This window comes from Pocillopora damicornis, chromosome 3 (genome assembly GCF_964200805.1).
Source record: "Pocillopora damicornis chromosome 3, jaPocDami1.2, whole genome shotgun sequence".
NCBI classification, from domain to species: Eukaryota; Metazoa; Cnidaria; class Anthozoa; order Scleractinia; family Pocilloporidae; genus Pocillopora; species Pocillopora damicornis.
In genome coordinates, this window is record NC_142672.1 from 23,635,946 (window position 1) to 23,644,896 (window position 8,951).

Genomic DNA, 8,951 nt, shown 5'->3' on the forward strand with positions numbered 1-8,951 from the left:
CTGTAAGTGATCCGATCCATTAACGCCACTGATCATTTCACCATGCAATTCATTTGAAAGGAAATATCAATAGCCCCATAAAATTCGTTAATTGCGCCATGTTTCCAGAAAATAAGACTGGAAAATGGTTTTTCCACTTTCCACCATTAAGAAAGTCCACGCAGAAATAGAACTTGTAACGCGACTGCGTGACCTTTCATGAGAAGTAAAAATTGTTTATATTTTCTTTACGAGAAAACACTTCTAGAAAGTTCTTGATCCTTCTGTTATTTTATTTGCCTGTTTTATGACTGCAATTCCCTCAGCGCGTTCCATTAGATTTGGAAGTAGGCTATGAAAAGTCAATGACCAGTACTGAAACTTTTCTATCACTATTTGTTTCACTAATTTCCACTAATCATGAAACTAATTAATTGATTAATTGGTTAAATACCATCGCAGTGAGAGCTTCAAACATCATTTTACCTATTTTGAGGCGATTTCCTTGGTGAAAACCAAGAAAAACCGTGTGGGTGGTCTATCTGCCGATTTAAGGAGTAAGAGAATTTCTCAAATGAAGCAAACCCCTAAAACACTCCAAAGCCTCCTTGCAGACTCAAAATGAAGACTGGTTCTTATACGGAGCCTTGTAAGTGCCATCATACATGTGTGCGTACAGCATCATACATGTGTGCGTCATATTCTGGCGCACACTTTCTTACCTGCGGCGAGACTTCTTTTTTTCTGGCGCGACTTTTTTTGCTGGCGCGACTATTTTTGCTGGCGCGACTTTTCTTTGCTGGTGCGACTTTCTTTTGCTGGCGCGACTTTTTTTCGCTGGCACGACTGTTTTTTGCTGGCGCGATTTTTTTTTGCTGGCACGACTTTTTTTCGCTGGCGCGACTTTTTTCTTAAGCGCTCATTTGTAGAACGCTTTTTAGTTTTATTGTGGGCTCAAACTACGAGCACGTATAGTTGTAAGCAAGATGGCTGACTCGTCTGATTCTGATCTAGAGAAAGTAAGTAGTATTTAATTTAGTTCTGAATACTGTCGTATTCGTTAACGAACTGAGAAAATGAATAGATGGAAGGCAGCTAGTTTTATTGTTTCGCTTTTTTTCTGCGTTGACAGTGTAAATTATCCGTCGAAAACACAAAACCAGGCTATGCTCGAAAACCACAACAGACAGAACAAGCTTGATTCTTACTTTATTTTACGCTGACAAGAAAATTCAAGTATAATAATACTCTTAATAAATATCTAGTCCTGTATTTAGATCAAAAGTTCAGCAAAAAATCGTTTCAACATTTCAAGTTGTAAACGCGAAAAAAGTTAAAACAGGAGGAAGATCTCTCAAGATCTTACCTAATCAGTGCAAAATCTTGTTAGTAGTGTACGTCATAAGATTTCGGAAGATCTTAGTGAGATGTTCAACCTTGGGCCAGTTGATTTCTGGTGGGCACATGAATAATGATTTTATAAAAAATAACATTATCATGAAATGCAGTCTGTTTTAAACAATACTAACCTGTACTTTTAGTTTTTATCTTATGATGTTGTTGATGCATTTACAGGTTTGTAACTTTCTACGACAACGAGGAGTGGAGGAAAGTGTAGTTGAGAAATTTGAGGAAGAAAAGGTTAGCATTTGGTTGTTTCATACCTAACACCCCTCCGGGCCAGGTTCTGTGGTATTGGAGGGTGCATTGAAACTAACTCCTAAGCAGATGCCTGTGAGTTGTCATAGCAAGCCAAAATCACTGGCTAGTCAATTAACTTTAGCTGACTACCTTTGTGTCATTTTACCATCAAAAACAACATATTAACAGAAAACCATTGTTTAAACCATCACGACCCCTTACTATTTCTTATCAGCCTTCTACTTCAAAATTGTGCACTGATCAATAATATTGATATCTCAATCTCCCCTCCCCCACACATAAACACACCCAGACAAGGTGGAGATTTGACTTGACATTGTCACAATTGTTAATAAACTCCCACACCACTGGGGCATGATAAACTACTAACTTCATTTGCATGTAATACAAATTATGATTCTATTTCACAGTACAACAAGAACTAAACAGTGAAGGCAGAAGAAGAAGCACCTCCATGGTGTTGCCCCTCTTTGAGTTAATAAAAATACCTTTAGCTGTTACAACAGTTTTTTTTTTTCAGTGAAGGCCTACAAAAACCTATCCAGTGGGCGTTACTGTAAAAAGTTGCCGTTTATGTCAAATGCGAATGCACTCAGTGACATTTCTCCTGATGACACCAAGTCTTGTGTTCATTTTAGTCTCAGTCATATATTTGTTGATGTTTGTTTAAATGACACTTACTTCCCAGTGGCATATTTTGTAATAACTCTTTGTTACTGTTACTGTTTGTTTAACGTCGAATACGCAATAGTGACTTTTTACAAATTTTACCCTTGCTTATTCAAAGGAGACACCTCGGGTACTAATGAGTTACAGTCACTGTTTATGACAAATGTGAACGCATTCAGTGCTTACACATTAACATTGATTGTGATCATAGCCAACGTTTCGTGTTCATCAGCATTAGACAGTTTTGTTATTTGATATCTGTTAACTCAGTTGAATTGGACATTGATTTCACCAAAGAGAATTATCTTATGTTAAATATTTTGTTCTATATAATGAATGGTGACTGGAAAATTCTGTCCATCTTCTCCTTATTGCGTGCGCATCCTTCTTTTGACAAAAAGACGACAACAATGAATCGTTTAAGATAGAAAATTGCTCAAGCAACGCTCGAAATAAATGAATCTTCTTGTTTTTATCCAAAAGCCAGATGAAGAGATTCTAATAAATTTTGATACATTGATAAATGTAAATATGACAGAAATAAATATAATGATTCAAGTTACTCGAGAGGTAATAAGTTACTCACTCTCTTCGTTTGATCCTCATTTAATCCTCTCTTGACCCAATGAATGAATAAAACGGATGGAATTTATTTTTCCAGGTTCTTTTTTTTTACGGCTTTCGCTATCAGCATAATCAGTCCTTTTTAAATGAGGATGTAATACTTGCATCTTGTATAATTCTGTGTGTTAAGGATATGCGATTATATCGAATGACCTCAGCCAAAAGATCAAATAAAAAAAAAACTAGTGTAGATCGTGAAACAATTCCAAGTTCAGCATTTCCGTTGACTGTTCAATAATCACTTCACGTATAGCATTCCTTCTTGGTTGCGGTATATCCCGAGACTAGCCAGCGGGTGTCCGGGACAATGATAACCGTACAAAGCTCGTCCCTCGTAACCTGGTAGTTACAAATGTTAAACCTTTATTAGCAGCAAACATTGGCAAGTGTTATAGTGATACCAATAAAGATGATAATAATGGTGATAATAACAGCGTTACACTTTCTATCACTGGGGTGAATCCAATTTACACTAATAACTTTCATCTAAGCCCTAAAATACAAACAAATTGGAAATTAAAATACGAAGTGTCGTTTAAAAACCGTAATTGGCAGGCTGCAGACTAGTCAGCGATATACAAAGCGCAGCCAAGGAGGTGAACAACTGAGAATAAATCTAGTGATAACAGGGTGGAGGGCTGAACCTGAGTACTAATACTCAGCATAGTATGTCAGTTTATTATTATTCACTCTTGAACGTTATAAATTTATTAAAGGAAATACTCAGAAAATACTAAAGAAATAGTAAAAGTGAAGAGCCTGGAGGCTGAATAACTGTTAAGTTTTCGAGTCGGCCTCCATTTCGATCAAGTTTAACTGTATAAATGTGAGGAAATATGACAGCGGCTAGGATGATCTACCGACTGATATATCAATGCAACTTTAATTAGAGTTTTCTCTTGCTCCGGGTTTACTTTCCACAATAATACAGCGCACGCACTAGGATGAATTTTATTTGGGACATATTGGATTTCATATAAGTGATACTGACTACCACCATAATCATAGCCATTACAAATTCCTCAAATATTATTGATGCATTCGCTGCTTCATTTTTCACTGACAATTCTGTACAATTTGCTGTAATCGGACATCTGTAATCAGACAGTTAAAGTAGCGAATCATACTAAGTCCACTCAGCTAATCCAATAATCACAGAAATGACCAAAATAGCCATAGCAACAACCACTTATCCAAGGTGATTAACGAGTCAGACAAAAAAAAAATCGGACTCCCGCTTCGCGGTCGTCCGATTTTCTTTATCACTCCTATGATTGCAGACCGAATCGGACTCCACTCGGTCCTATTACCATTATTAATTACAATATATATGACTTCATATATATCCACTACCATGAATAGTAAAGTCAATGATATTAACTTTATTTTATTATATCAAAGCTCCAGTGCTTCCACATTATTCAAAATATAGAGAGAGCGAAGCGGAAACGCATGACGGAGGCTTGTCTGATTATTTTATAAACACCGTGCATAGATTCCTACAAGTCTACCACACCTCCTTACAAATCGAAAATCACGCCTTAGCTGAGTAGATATTCTTCCTCTCAGTCGAACATTTTGTCATCTTATTATCTACTCACTCACCGTATTCCTGGAGTCTAGACGACAACCATCGATAGCCACACTCCCCATCGTCGTGTCCATCGAACACTAGAATAAGTCAACAAAATGTGAAAAAGGAAAGACATAATTTTCAACACCTATGTCAAACCAGAAATTTCTCTAGGGGACCCTCTTGTCGCCTCGTGCTTTGCAGAGAAATTGGGTCGGCGTTTTAAGCCTCAACCTTTCTTTTGATTATCTCTAATCATGTTTGATCTCGCTATTGGTACTATTTCAGTGACGGTTTGGAACACAGGATGAAGGAAACACTGGCCAAATGGCAGCAAAATTAAACAACCTGAGACCGAGGACAGCCCACATCTTTGTTTTAGAAAATTTACAGCAGAATAATCGTGCCATTCGAAGAAAATAAAAAAAAACACAGCAGTTGTATAAGCTTAGCACCGTAAAAATAATGATTTGCTTGTTGAAGGGAATGAAAAAGAAACGATCATATGGGAAAGTAAACAGCATAATTCATATAAGCAAGTAGTCTTTTCCTAATACCTCAGAGTCCAAACTTACCATCGAATTGAATCTACCTCTCCACCTTTTGCAATGGCTTTGTTGTTGTTGTTTAATTCTTTTTCAATTACATTTTTTTTGTTTCTGTTTATTTTTGGATTAGGGGATAATTATGCTTATCACCATAACTGTAATTACTATTATTATCATTGTTTTAATTGTTATTATAATGATTATTATTATTACCATTATTATTACATATGCATGTCCAAAAACAAAATTACCCTTTGCGATTTTACTAACCACTATGACATCTGTTTGCCATGTGATATCCCACGTCAATACTTGTGCAGTGGTTCGTCTCCCAAGTATATGGATAATAATGAGAAACAATTATTCGCGGACAACTACAAAAGAATTATTGATAATAGTTATTTAAAAGTTGATTAGAATTCCCATAGGTCATAAGTGTAAACACGAAGGGACTGAAAATCAAAGAGGCTAAAAGGGCGGACAGCAATCAAACACGCCAGTTACACAAAAGTAATCAAACTATTTACAAACTAAAATTTAAATATTGTATGAAATGGAGAAAAAGGGTATGGAGTACTTGAACCTACTTTCCCCAGCTGCAGGTTGAGTTTAATTTTTCCGGTCCACTGAGTATCTTGGTCAAAAACAGAACAAAAAGACAGTTACAGCAATGACTGAATGAAAAAAAAAGCAATATGTATCGAGAGAGTGACAAGAGAGAACTATTTTATCGTGTTCAAAACATTCCATATTATATTCGTACTTGGAAATAAGTCGTAAGAATGCCATTATTCGTCAATATGTCCACTCTAAACGTTCCTGGAAAAATATGGATATTAGGAAAAGAGGTAGGTATAGTTTCAATATCAAATTAAATGTGGTCCTAATTGAAGGTATACTTCATTTTGCGCGTGTCCGTTAAGGTAAAAATGTAAAGTTTTAGAACTGAAAAGAATGGAATAAGGACTGCATGTGTAATTGCAACTGGTGTGCTTATTCCGCTTTGGCGCCACTTACAAATTTAATCTAACTCGGCAACAAAGTGAAATGTGACTGTTTTGAGAGGGGTAGGGGCTAATAACAGTGGTGCTGCGCTGTTGGGGGTATAACAAGATAATCTGGTGTTATGAAATTAGTTAATAATGCAAATTGGCCACTGTAAAGAGTTTCTGACGGAGACGTGGTCAGAGCTAATAGAGGAATTGTGGGTTGTCGGTGTGGTTTATAGAATCTCTATTCTCGTGTTTTTCATGTTAAATGTTCTATGTAACAATCAGTAGTGTGGCTCTATATTTCTGTACATAAACCACAAGCTGACCACAATCTGTAGCTGTTTTACACTATTAAAAGAACAGAAAAATTAGAAAAATTAAGAAAGCATGTTCGTAAATTTGTATATACTTCGGTTTTTAATTCTTCATTTTTTTGGTTTGATTTTTTTTCTTTATAGTCACTAATACAATTTTTTGGTTTCCATACAGTTTTGCATTAGTTTTCAACAAGAGAAAATAAGGTCTAATTATTTTTCCTTGTTCTCGAGCATCCCCTTCTTGCATTTGTATAGAAAAATAGCATTTAAGGAAATTTAATATCATGGGAATCTTCAAAACTTTGGCATGAAGTGAGTCACTACCTTTACTTTCTGCCTTTGTCATTTTATATAAGTCCTCGTCGCCCAGTTTCCGGCTTGTGATTTTCTTGTACGAAAAAGGCACACACAATATGGAGTTGAGACAGTTGTTAGCAGTTCTCTAAAGATGATCGTTATTCTTAGAACTGATACTCACAACTAAGGTCCAGCCTCCACCTGAAGATTAAATATTTTTAGCATTAACGCGAGTAAGCCTCTCGGCCCACTTTTTTCTGATGCTATCATACAGGGACTCTGATTCCAACCCTCTTACGTGTCTTCCTGAATCCACGTGTTGTTCAACCTCTTCGAGTGTTTTAAAACTGAGAACACATCCAGTTTCCGTGCACGGGAAAATTTTAGTGAGAGGCCGAGTGTTTTCTGCAATAGTACCTCGTTCTTTCGTTTTGGCACCAATTAAGGTTGAATTATCTTCAGTCCAGTGTCCCCTTGCCCTCTGATGATTTCTTTGTCATACGGAATTAAACGACCTGGACCAACATTGTAAGCCTTCCAAGCACGGACTCCCCTTTCCTCAAATAAGAAGTTGTTCAGAAGTCTAATTCCAGGAATTTTGTTTTCCACGCCAACCGACTTAGTGGTATCAACCTGTACAACAGCTACTCTACAGCCTTTGAGGCCACCGTGGGATTCTAAAGCCTCTTTCATATTTTCTGCAGTTATCACGTCATGTTTCTCATTCTCCCATCTCTTGATGTAAGCTTTCATCGAGGCAGTTTTCCTGTCGCAAATATCTTTTCCTGCTCGGGGGTCGGAAAAGTCGTAGCATAATGGTATTACACCAGATCTTGTCCTGATGTATTGAAGGCTGAGGATCAAGGGCCCACTATGGTAACATAGTAGCTCCTACCCCGTTTGCCAAAGAACTCAGACATCTGCTCCCTGTAGTGCCACAGCAGATATTTCATCGCCCAGTCCATGATAATCAGGCATGTTTCCTCGTCAAGCTGAGTAAGAGCGTTCTGTTTTGCTTATTCCTGATTAAAAGAACGAAGTAAATGTGCTTTCCAGGCTTGAACTGCTTGAGAGCACTCCTTATGCTCGAAGTTTATTCTTGCTCTCGTTTCGTCGCTGATGACTAACTCATCGATTTTCTTTAGTATGTCGCGGAAATTCGAATCAAGGGAGTCACATCTATCACAGTGAATGTTCGGGTCGCTTAAGGCATGTACGGTACAATGGCTGCTGTTGTTTTCGTTTCTACCCACGTGCGTTTTATAGTCCGTCTTCAAACATCTTTTTGCTTCTTTCAAGTCTCGTCGCATTATTTCAGCCCAATGCTCCCCTGCCCCGTTTTCCATTAAAGTGTTGACGATTGCGCGCAGGTTGTCAAATGATTCAGTCCCTTCCGCTGTGATGTTATCAAGCCCATGAAGAGACCTCGGCATCAACGCTGAGAAAATGTCGAGCATTCTAAACAGAAAACGTGTGCTTGCCGGCTCAAACTGCTGCTCTCTGCAGTAGTTTGTGTACTGTTCGATAATTCTAGAGGGAATCAAGGTCCACACAACAGCTAGAATGATAATGCGTTCGCCAGAGTCCAGCTTAAGAGTTTTTGTTCCAAACACAACATCTTGATGCAGCTGTGGTTGTGAAATATAGCTTATGAATGATCAACTTTTCCCTAATCAATTCTTTTTCGGAAGATTGTTTGTCCGGGAACAACTTGTCCTTTTCCAGCCTCAGTGGCATGTTGACGAGCCTAGTCAATTCTCCACCAAGTTAAACCAGGGATTAACGTTTGCAGTTCTTTGTGGCTAGAGTCATTTGCGAAAAGAGATAGAATCTGGCGTTTAGTTTACCACGACTCCGCTTGATCATAGGCTTTGATCAAGACATCAATGAGCCCAGTGTTTGTGTCAAAATGCTCTCTTTTGGATGAGTCACTCTCGTCCCTCTCGATTATGTCCGAATCATTTTGGATACATTTCCAAAGGTCTTTTTCTTACCCAGGACCAATGACTGACAGCGTAGTTGCAAAAGCTTCCCTGGCCTTACGAATATAGTACTTTTGCTGGATAGATGAAATATCGTCCCACGAGGCATTTAAAGTAGAAAGGATTGGACTAAAGCGTCCACTTGTCAGGTTTCCCGGGGCGTTGTTTAGTGCCTGTCGTCTTTCATTTTGGATTTCCTTCTCGTCACACCAAATGCTTACTTCTTCCTCAGGAACATTGATCTGGGAGGCCTGCGACAACGGAGTCTCGTCTGCGTCTTCGTCAAGTGGCTGAACATCTTCAATCAT

The 8,951-nt window shown here is 38.0% G+C and overlaps 1 pseudogene; it reads right to left on the reverse strand.

The window, feature by feature from the left end:
* Window positions 1-6,869: 6,869 nt before the first annotated feature.
* On the reverse strand, window positions 6,870-8,951 carry LOC149048919 (uncharacterized; annotated as a pseudogene).